This window comes from Coenobita brevimanus, chromosome 74 (genome assembly GCF_032717465.1).
Source record: "Coenobita brevimanus isolate Jiangsu-jjx chromosome 74, ASM3271746v2, whole genome shotgun sequence".
NCBI lineage: Eukaryota > Metazoa > Arthropoda > Malacostraca > Decapoda > Coenobitidae > Coenobita > Coenobita brevimanus.
The window spans coordinates 15,323,050-15,335,200 of record NC_137027.1 but is presented as its reverse complement, the minus strand read 5'-3'; the positions used below and the strand labels follow the sequence as shown (position 1 = coordinate 15,335,200).

Here is a 12,151-nt window from a genome sequence, read left to right as displayed (position 1 = left end):
ATCTTGCATACAACAAAACAGTTTGCCTCGAATTCCTCCTTGATGGTACAGTTTCCATAAAAGTCTTTGGTGTGGTACTGTGTCAAATCCTTTCTTGAAATCTAAATAGATACTGTCCACCCATTCTTCTCTTTCCTGTATTGGGTCTGTTACTCTGTCATAGTAGCTCAACAGATTAGTAACACATGATATTCCTTCTCTGAAACCAAACTGTCTTTCTGTTATCATACTGTGTTCTTCTAGATGATTTATCCAAGCTTTTTTATTAAGCTTTTCTAATACCTTGCTTACAACACTGGTCAGTGATACTGGTCGGTAGTTGAGTGGATTCTGTCTATTCCCTTTCTTGAATAAGGGGACAATATTTGCTTTCTTCCAAATATCAGGTAGTTTACCATGACTCAAAGGTTTCTTGAAAATTAAAAACAATGGTTTACTTAAGTCTTTTGCACATTCTCGTAGCACCCAACATGAAATTTCATCAGGACCATTTGCTTTTCCTCTGTCTAATTTACTTAACTCCTCCTGTATTACTTTTTCTGATATTTGTATATCTGGTAGAATGTGTGGACATGCATGTTCCACATAGTCCCTCTCAAAATTTTTTTCTTCTGTAAAAACTGATTGGAAATTCTTATTTAGTGCTTCACAAATATCTTTCTCTTGAGTATAGGTGATTCCCTCGTCCGTAATGGATTGTATTATATCTTTTACTTTGGTTTTGCTTCTGATGTAGCTGTAAAATAGCTTCGGTTGATCACTACTTTTATTTATTATATCCTCCTCAAACTGTTTTTGGGCTTCCCTCCTTATTCTTGTATAATCGTTTCTTGCCTGTTTGTAATTATTATACGCCCTTTCATTATTGTGTCTTCTGTATCTATTCCACAAGAAATCTCTTCTTTCTTTTGATTTTTTACATTCTGTTTTGAACCATTTCTGTATTTTCTTATCTGCTTCTTTGTGCTGTGGGATGTACTTCTGGACTCCTATTTCATAAAATTCACAGAATTTTTTTATATACAGCATTTAAATCGTGTCCTCTAAGCTCATTTTCCCAATCAACCTCTAAGAAGTACTTCTTTAGGTCATGATAATTTCCCTTTTTATAGTTTAGGCTCTTTTTGTAACTTTCATTGCTGTTAACTATGTCATATGCTATCCTGAAGTTGCAATTTAGTACTGCATGGTCGCTCTTGCCGAGTGGAGGATGATATATTAAACTGTCAATATCAATTTCTTGCCTAGTAAATATGAGATCTAGCATTGAAGGTACATCGAGTCCTCTTTTTCTGGTGGTTTCCTTCGCATGTTGCATTAGGAAAAACTCTTGCACGAGATCCAGGAGCTTTTGGTCCCAACAGCTTTCTTGGCTTATTATATCTAGAGTATTCCAATTTATACTTGTATTAAAATCTCCAGTTAGTATAATTCTTTCCGATTTCTCTTCTGTTTTATGTAGTAATGCTCTTAAACTCTGAATTGTACTCTCTGCCAGGTCCTCATATTCGTCTCTTTCCCATGTGTTTGATTTGGGTGGCATGTACAAATTGGCTACAATTACTTTCCCTTCAGATGTGTTGATCTCTACTGCAATCAGTTCTACTTGTGAGGGTATATCTAGTTTTATTTCATTGACTTTTAGATTTTCCTTAGTTAATATTATAATTCCTCCTCCCTTTTTTAAGTTTCTATCACTTCTCCATATATTTTATTCCTCTAAGTTTAGTATGTCATTGGATATCCTTGGTGTTAATTTTGTTTCAGTTAGGCATATTATATGTGGTTCATTTCCTCTGACATAATCATTCATCTCTAATAATTTAGATACCATTCCATCCACATTTGAGTACATCAAATTTATCATCTTGTTTATATACTTGTCATGACTTGGTTCTACTACCTTCCTCCATTTTATTCCCTCCTGTTTATGTACCATTTTCATACCTGCAATCCTATTACTTTGTAAAAAAAAAAAATGTATTCTTCTCCTCCTCTGATCTTCCCTCATTTTTTGTTTTTGCTTCCTCCCTCTTCCCTTTCAGTAATTCCAGTTCCTCTTGTGTTAGGCATCTTTTTATCCATACATTTTTGAACTCCTCTTTTTCCATAAGATTCTTTGCATTTTTTACTACCTCCTCCACGGTGTTTACACTCTGGAAAGTTAACTTTAGTGGTCTTGACTTGCTTTTCTCATTTCCCTAACCTTTTGTGTTCCTCTATGTCTTTACTACAGATTTCCTCTGATACTTCTTTCAATAAGCTCATTACATTTGCCATCTCCTATTTGTCTCTTGAGATCTTGTTTTTTACTTCTTCCTCTTCTATACCAGTGATTACTATAGATTTGTTGATATCTACTGAATCTCTGACTAACTTTGGATTGTTTTGGATTATTCTTTTCACTTCCTTTTTAATGTTTTTTTCTTCCACCCTTGTTTCTAAGTCTTTCTTTACTTTCATCATTTCAGCATACGTGGTTTCCACATCATTTTTGTAGCTTTGCACAGCTTCATTCACCTGTGTTATCTTCTCCTCAATATCACTGCTCTGGTCTATCAGATTGCTTACTTGCCCAATTGTCTCTGTATCATTTTTGAACTCTTCCATAATACTCTCGTGGTTGACTACTGTACTTGCCATTTCACTCATTTTCCTCCTAAGTGTACTCAATTCCACTGTTAGTTCACATATGGTTGTGTCCTTCTTGTTGACCTCCCTTCCTAGTTTTTCTATTTCTTCCTTTTGCAAGTGCATCTGCTTCTTTATTTCATCAATTTCATTCTGGAAAGCCAACTCCAGTCTATGTACACGCTCTACCAATTTATTGTGAGTCTCCATTTCAACTAGTTCTTGGTAGAAATCATCTTGCTTTCTACCTTTATCCCTTTTCTTTTCTAAATTTGCTTTACTAAAGCATGTGGCCATTTTGCAATGCTAAAAGCACAGTGTGTGTGTGTGTGTGTGTGTGTGTGTGTGTGTGTGTGTGTGTGTGTGCATGCGCACGTGTGTGTGTGTGTGTGCATGCGCACGTGTGTGTGTGTGTGTGTGTGTGTGTGTGTGTGTGTGTGTGTGTGAGAGAGAGAGAGAGAGAGAGAGAGAGAGATTGATTGATTGTAGTACAAACTGGCGGCACAACTGCTAGGGTCATATGCCGCCAGACAACAAGCTAAAACACGCGGCATATAAATAGTGCATAATCGAAATAAAGCTAATAACTTTTACTAGAAATAAAACACTGAAAATAATAAAAGAATTGTTAAAAGAAAAAACAAGTACTTATAAAAGTGGAAGGAGGCCCGCCTCCTGAAGAAAACCAAAAACATCAGTAAAATCGCTATGGTCTCCACCAAGCATCGAGGAGAGACAGTAGGCACCATCTACCCCTCTATGCCTATGGAGGAATCTCTGACGCAGATCCCCCAAACTTGGACACTCGACAAGCAAGTGACGGACAGTAAGGGGAACAAAGCAATCATCACAGTACTCTTGAGTCTCACCTCTCATTAGGAACTCATGTGTAAGCCAAGAGCGCCCAATGCGAAGCCTAGCAAGAACTACCTCCAATCGCCAAGTCATGGAAGGGAGAACCCTTGGCACAACCACTCTCTGGAAGACCTCTTTCAGCTTATTATGAGCAACACCATTCCAGCGTCTCTGCAAATACACGTGAATTCTGTCCCGCAAGTAAGGTGTTAGATCAGATGCAGGAAGCAGATATTCTGTTGGGGGCTGTTGAGTAGCCGCAGCCTTGGCCAATGCATCCGCCGTCTCATTGCCCACAACACCAATATGTGCGGGAACCCAGCAAAAATCCACTCTCTTCCCCCGACGACGAATGAGGAACAGCCACTCCAAAATAGCTAAAACTATGGGATGGGAAGAGTTAAAAGAGTCCAGGGCCAAAAGCGTCCCTTGAGAGTCCCTAAAAATAGTAAAATAATTGTCAGGATGAACAAACACCAACTTCAAGACTAAAATGATGGCTGACAACTCTGCAGTAAAAACTGAGGCAACCAAAGGAAGACTACCTCCATGGCTAAAATTGGGAAATACCACTCCAAAACCAACAACTGATGCGGATTTAGAGCCATCAGTATACACAGGCACAGAACCACCATGACTAGAAGCATGTTCTAAAAATAACCTTAAAAGACACTGAGGAGTGACAAAATACTTTGACCCAGCAAAAGGCCTGCAGAAAGTTACCCTGGGTAATATCCAAGACGCAACCCTCGGGATCCGAACAGGACTGACAAGTACTGCCAACAAACCAAACCCCTCCATTATCCTGAACCCTATAGCCAAACGGACGAGGCATGCGAGGGTGTCTACTATAACACAAAAGACAAGACCGTTTCGTCACACACTCACAGACAAGTGAGTCTGGAAGGCGACGAATCCGGAGCTAGCACCTTACTGCAACAGACTGACGCAGTAGATCTAAGGGAGGCACACCAGCTTCCACCAATAAGCTGGGAATTGGAGAGGACCGAAAAGCCCCAGTTGCAAGGCGAAAACCAGCATGATAGACAGCATCTAGAGTTTTTAGTCTTGATTCTTTGGCAGAAGAGTATACCTCACAGCCATATGACAGATTAGAGGTTACAAATATCTGAAACAAATGCAAGAGCATCCTCCGATCAGCACCCCAAGAGGTATGGGACAGAACCCTCAATAGATTGAGAGCCTTCATACATGATGTTTTAAGATTTGCCAAGTGTGAGACCCATGTCAAATGACAATCAATCGTCAGGCCCAAGAATTTCGTCTCTGGCACACAACGGAGTCTCCTGCCACAAAGCTGGAGATCAGGGTCCGGGTGTACCGCTTTCATCCTACAGAAGTGCATAGCCATAGTCTTTGAAAGGGAAAACCGAAAACCCTTGGAAGTGGCCCAGGCAGAAATCTTGTCCAAGGCAAGTTGCATACGCCACTCAATAGCAGACATGCGGGAGCCAGAAAACCATATAGCTAAGTCATCTGCATAAAGGGATGAGGATACCCCAGCATGCACAGTGTCAGTGATACCATTGATGGCCACCGCAAACAGGGAAACACTTAAGACACTCCCCTGTGGGACACCTTCCTCCTGGCACAGTGGCGCAGAGAGGGTAGAACCCACACGGACCTGAAATACATGATCAGTCAAGAAGTCTCCAAGCAACAAGGGCAAGCGACCACGTAAACCAAAGGCATGAAGTTGTTGGAGGATGCCATGGTACCAGGCAGTGTCATAAGCTTTCTCAAGGTCAAAAAACACAGCCACAAGTTGTTGCTTAGAGGCAAAATCTTCACAGATTGATGCCTCGAGCCTGATAAGGTTGTCTGAAGTGCACTGTAATTTACGGAAACCACTCTGCAATGGAGAGAGAAAGCAACACTTCTCCAGAAACCACATAAGCCTGACATTGACCATCTTTTCGAACAGCTTGCAAACACATGATGTTAAAGTGATAAGGCAATAGTTGGAGACTTGGGAATAGTCTCTACCAGGCTTGGGAAAGAGGAGGACAATACCCAACTTCCAACTCCTCGGAATAGAGCCCTCCCTCCAAACCCTAAAATGTCCAATAACAATTGAAGTGAATCAGTCGGTAGATGACGCAGCATAGCGTATGGAATATCGTCAGGCCAAGAAGCAGTGTCACCACACTCTGAAAGGGCAGCACGCAGCTCACAGAGACTGAAATCTAAATTACATGGCTCTCCGCCACGAGAGTGAAAGTCAAGACCCAGCCTCTCCTGATTCCTATGAAAGGTAGCAAATGGCTGAGAAGGATCGTTTGTAGAGACAGCGTAAAACTGATTTGCAAAAGCAGAGGCTACTGCATCTGGTGCAGACACAAGTTCTCCGTGAAGGCGCAACACCGGAGAGGAGGGGGTCAAGAATCTACCAGAAATCTTGCGCACCTTTTTCCACACCATAGACATTGAAGCTGAAGATGTAACTGTAGAAACGTACGATCTCCACGAGTTATGGCGAGCATTCTTCATGACCCATCTATAGTGAGCACGTGCTTTGCGAAACTGTATTTTTATAAAAACAACATTACGATTGGCAAAATACCGACGCACAGCTGCTTTGTAAGTTCCCTTTGCTATGGAGCAGTCATCATTCCACCATGGCACAGGTTTCCGGGGAAAAACACCAGAAGTCCGTGGGATGGCATGAGCCCCTGCTTAGAAAATGGTCTTAGTAAAATAACATTCGGCATCATCGATAGTTGAAAAATCACTAACCCTGTTGGTAAATACATATAGTTCCTCAAAGAGAGACCAATCAGCCCTGTCCAGACACCAGCGTGGAAGACGGGCTGCAGGAACAGAGCGAGTAGGCTGGACCACTATAGGATAATGGTCACTACCATGTAGATCATCCAAAACCTCCCAAGAAAAATCAAGGGCATAGTCAGAGGAGAAGATTGTAAGGTCAATGACAGAATACGTGCCAGTCTGAACATGAAAATGGGTCGGCCTCCCATCGTTTAGGAAACCAAATCTAAATCCCCAACCAAAGAGGCAAGAAGATCACCCTGGGAATTTGAAGTGAGTCACCCCACAAAGGATGGCGGCCATTAAGGTCACCAAGGAGTAGGAAAGGGGGTGAAAGTTGGCTGATAAGGGTTTCTAGATCAGCACGTATAACAGTTACGGAAGGTGGAAGGTACAGACAACAGATGGTATAGCACCTCCCAACGTGCATCTGTACTGCTAGAATTTGAAAGTGGGACTGAATCTCAAAGGAAATAAAGGGGACATCAGAACAGCACAAAATTGCACATCCCCAGCTGTGGCCACCAGGAGGAGATGCGTGGAAGGCCTCATATCCCCAAATAGAAGGGAACTGTCTGTCCCCCAACACTGTCTCTTGAAGACAGACACATAATGGGTTCAGAGCAGAGAGTAATACCTGCAATTCCTCCCAATTTGCTATGGCACCTCTACAGTTCCACTGAAGACAGATTGGCACCAATTGAGCCATAGTGATTAGTATTAAATATTATGAGCTTAGAAACACCAAAGCTATTTAGCAACCTCGTTGGGAAGGGATTGAAAGCTCTTCTTCCTAGGCGTGGAGCTCTGCCTCACCAACGGAGAAGACAATGAAGATTTAGAGTTTCCATGGTTGGAAGTACCCTCATCCCGAGACATGTCCCGCCTATCGCCAGAATGAGTCTGAAGCACTGAGACCTTCCAGACCTTCTTGGAAGACCCACATGCCCCGTCCACACACCCATGTGAGGGTTCAGCTGGCACCTTGTGGCCAACCGAACCCCCCTCAACCGAATCAACCAAAGGTTGGCCACTGGGTGATGGATCAGAGGAAGCAAGCGACTGAGCTCTTTGAGTATCTAAAGACCCAGGCCCCATCACACCTGAGCAAGAGGCAGGGACGGGAATCCTAGAAGGGCCATCATGAACACCCACAGACTTAGATGCCACCATTGGCTTGGTTGTCGAGCGAAGAGCCCCCTCAGAATCCTCATGCGGTACAGAAGTTTGAACCTTAGAAGGAGGGGAGTCACCCAAAAACTCCTCACTCCTCACTCGTTGAGGTTGGCAGATGCAACCTCCATCTCTGCACCAGAACTTAAATCATTAGAAACTGTAGTGCCACACTGTAGAGAAGAGTGAACAACAGTAGCAGAGTGGGCAGATGGTAGAGGAGCAGCAGTTGGTACAGGAGTAGCAGCCGTTACAAGAGTATGAGAGACGCTGTTTTTTTTTGGATATGTCAGGACAAGGATGCACAGGAAGGGCATCGGGAGTTTTGGATGTGTCAAAGCAAGGTGTAGCATTGACACGGGTGTTTGTCACAGGAGGAACCGGAGGAACTGGGATGGGGAGGCACTCCCAGATGCTAGAAGAACCACCACAGAGGGGACATCCCCAGAGACAGGAGGCACCTCCCTGGAGTAAGCACAGCTGCTTCCAGGCTGCACTCCCTCAATGGAACCCCCCGGGCGAGAAGGCCGGGAAGTAGAACCCCGAGAATTTGATGGGGCATTGTGTGATGGCAGGGGCACCTGCCGGGTAGCTTTATGGTGAGACAACACAGCAGCAAAGGTAACCCCCGGGCGAATGAACCGCTCCCTTACCCTGGCCTTTGCCTCAGAAAAGGAAATTTTCTCCTTCATTCGGACAGAAATAATCTCATATTCATACTTGTATATTTTGCAATCCCTTGAGGAGGCTGCATGTGCTCCTCCACAGTTCAAACATTTAGAGGGTTGAGAACAATCATCCATAACATGAGAAATTCCACCACAATTTCCACAAACCTCAGGAAGGCCAGACGCTTCCCGCCTGCAAGAACGGCGAACGTGACCAAACCTTTGACAATAATAGCACATTCTAGGTCGGGGAACACAAGGTTTAACCTTAAGCTTCCACCATGCAGTGGTGATGACCTCTGGCAAAGTAAGACGATCAAATGTCAAGATAAGAGTGGGCGTGGGGGTTAAAATCCCATCAACTTTCTTCATTATTCTTTGTACTGCTACTGCTCCCTGAGGAACCAGCCCCTCTAAGAGGGAAGAATCAGAATATGAGACCAAGTCACGAGAATATACAACCCCTCGGGACTGATTTAGGACCAAGTGATGAGAGGCAGATACAAGATAACCAGCGACCATAGTTAGGGACTGGATTCGTGAACTCTCCTCTTCATTCCTGGCTTCTAACAATAGAGAACCATCACCCTGCAAAGAGACCTTGGGGGTAAATCCACATGCTGCAACTAGACCACTGTGAATCTGAAAACGGTTCAGGTTCCAGAAGGAACTACCATCATCCGTTTTGAGAACTATATATTTTGTGTAAGAGTGTTTCACAAAGACACCAGGTAAAAACTCGATATAGGGAACATCTGAATTCACAGTTTTGGCAGATGACCCAGAGGGTATAGGGTCGTCGGCCAGAGAGTGACCAGTTGATGCCGACTCGTGCGGCTGGTCACTGACTACACGAGTGGTTAAAGAATTGTTCAGTGTATCCATATATACATTGGTGAATAGAAATTGGCACCAGGAGCCAAGGGAAACTGCCTACCAGGGAGTGAGGGGACTGAGCGCAGTCTGATGGGAGCGGGGTACCTCGTCCCCTGAGGGTGTCCCAAAAAGGACACCCCATGATACGGAAGTTTGCTCCCACCAGTGCAAAGACCCCCTCCCCCAACACCCCCCAGCCCAGACACCCAACCAACCAACTCAGGACAGCACCGAGGCGATCCCTCTGGAGGGCGGCACCGATGACCCATACGGGTAACCAACCTTTCGGGCAGTGCTTAGTCAGACCCCTCACCCACAACCCTACCCGCATGGGACACCCTGCCAGATGTCGTTACATCCACGGGCAGGCTTGTGGGATCACAGAGGCATGCAAGCCCCCCCACCACGACAAGGTGGCTGCCCACGGGGGAGAGAGAGAGAGAGTACAAAGGAAAGCAAAGAGCAACAGACCTGTTGGTTTTTCATGGCTCTCTGGTATAGGGAAGGTTATAACTAACAAAACTAATCTATCATCTAAACTTAAAGACAAGGATAGAAAAGCAGGAAGGCTCCCCCCCCCCCAACCCACCAAAGCATCCAGCCGAAGTCGGCAGGAAATAGTGAGACGAACCCCATGCAGCATTGAAAAACTGTCATGGAATTTTCAGAGGAAACAGGGAAAGGAAATTTTATTTTACACTATCTACCTGAAAGGGAGAGTAACATTAACTCAACAATATTTATCGATGCTGTTCATCAGTTGTATCTTCCAGGCTCCGAAGAAGGAAAACAATAACAGGCCCCACAGAAATGTGTTATTCAGCTGGGAACATACTTAGCTGGGGGTCAGATGACATATACTTATCTAAGCGAAATATAAAGTTTAGTGCTGTATCCCTGTTTTGTACATTTGAGGCCAATTTGTTCTGTATATTTACATTTCTTTTAAAGAAAAAAATGCTTAGCTTCGTGTGACTGAAATCGTTTGCAACTAATTTTCTGCCCATTACCTCTTTCATAGTTTGAGTGATCAACTGTGAAATATTTCTCGATGTCCGTATTATCAATTTTTTAAAATATTTTGAATACTTGAATTAATCCTTGTATACTCCGTTTAGTTGGGGTAAAGAGATTCAGAGCTTCTAAACGTTCCTCGTATGGTTTGCTTCTCAATCTATGTATCATCTTTGTCGCCCTTCGCTGTACTCTTTCAAGTTTCTCCATATCCTTTTTATAATTCGGTGACAAAATCTGCAATACTTCAAGTGCGGGCATACTAAAGAATTATACAAAGTGAGGACGATATTATCGGATTTATCTTCAAGTACTCTACCAATATATCTAAAAAATTTATTGGCTTTTTTACAGTTTCTGTACGTTGTTTGCTTGGTTTCAGATCGTTTGTTATTATAAATCCTAAGTTTCGTGGTTGGACATTATTCATGTTATATAAAAAGCTCATAGATTTTTACTGCCAGTGTTCAGCACTTTATTAATACTGAAATCCGTTTGCCATGTTTGGGCCCGGTTAAACAGTTGTTCAAGATCTCTCTGAGTTGCCTGTCTCTCCAGTGCTGTATCTGCTTTCTTACCTGTTTTAGTATCGTCAGTAAATTTTGAAATCTTTCAACATAATCCGTCATCAATACCGTATATGTATATTAAAAAAAATAATAGGACCTAACACTGAACCCTGTGGCACTCCATACTTAATGTTTATCCAGTCTGACTCCTTTCCACTTATTACAACTCTTTGCTTTCAGCCGGTGAGCCAATCTTCTATCCACCCGAGCATACTGCCACTGAAACCTTTAGCTTCTGATGGAGTCTTTTGTGTGGAACATTGTCAGAAGCCTCTTGGAAATCGAGATAGACAACATCAACCGATTTAGTCTCGTCATACATGTTAATATACCATTGAAAAAGTCCAATAGATTCGTGAGGCAAGAACGATTAGCCTATTTCGAAAACCATGTTGCAAATCTTTGATGAGCCTGTTTGTTTCTAATTGTTTCACAAACTAGTCTCTGATAATAGTTTCCAAACCATTGATGTTAAACTAATTGGGCTGTAGTTTTCTGGTTGTGCTTTGTTGCCCTTTTTTGATATTGGGGTTACATTTTCAAGCTTCCATTCGTGTAGCACCTTACTGCTCTTTAGTGATAAGTTGGAAAGGTTCAGATAAAGGTTTTGATATTTCATTCTTAGTTCCTTTAATAAACGTGGATACATTTTGTCCGGTCCTGGTGTTTTATTCTCCTTTAATTTGCTAATTGCAAGTAGTATATCACGACCACGAACTGCAGTATCATTGATTATGCCCTCTTCTATAGGAACTGGGGAAACTGCAGAAATCGTATGTATACTTTCTTTTGTAAATACTGACGTGAAGAAAGTATTAAGAATTTTCGCCATCTTAGTCTCATCTTCAGTGTGGTCTCCGTTATCTGTGATGAAGGGCCCGATTGTTGGAGTTATTACCATTTTGCTTCTTATGTATCTGAATATTTCTGGGATTTGATTCATTGCTTCTCGCAATATTTGCCTCAAGGTTTTCCATTCTGTGTTTTGTTAATTTCATGGCTTTCCGTTGAAGGGCATCATATTTATTTTTATCACATTGACTCTTTGTGGTATAATAATTTTTATGTGCAAGATTTTTTGCAAGCACACTTTGCCTACACGACGGGGGTTTTCCGATGTCGCACGCTCCTCCCTACAGGGGATTTCCGTGATTTTGGAAAAAATACCCTTACTTCAAACCCTACTTTCTGCCAGACTATAATAGCTAGAGAAAAAATTAAAGATACATAAGATTCACCAACTCTTCCTATTTCAAATGAAAGTATACCCACGTCCACAGGTGTTCTCGTCGATGAATAAGGATAAATTAAAGTTCAAAAGGTGATGGCAAGATGCTTGCGGCTATGCACATCAACAGACCCAAAATCGTGATGGCTATACATGTCAGCCAGCGAGTAGGGGATTTTAGAGTTCTACCATTTGGGTTTAGAATTTCTGGAAGGCCTTTTGTTGTGCATTGGAATAATTAACCTGACTTCATAGTGGAGAGTTTCTATTAAAAATTTCAATGCAACATTGATAGATAATGTTTTGACAATGGGATATCAATCACCTTCACCAACAGTTGACTTTAT

At 42.6% G+C, this 12,151-nt stretch overlaps 1 pseudogene; it reads left to right on the top strand.

Annotated features, from left to right (window-relative positions):
- The window catches only part of LOC145407785 (uncharacterized), a 32,210-nt pseudogene extending 23,279 nt beyond the window's left edge, over positions 1–8,931 (top strand).
- The last annotated feature ends 3,220 nt before the right edge of the window (positions 8,932–12,151 follow it).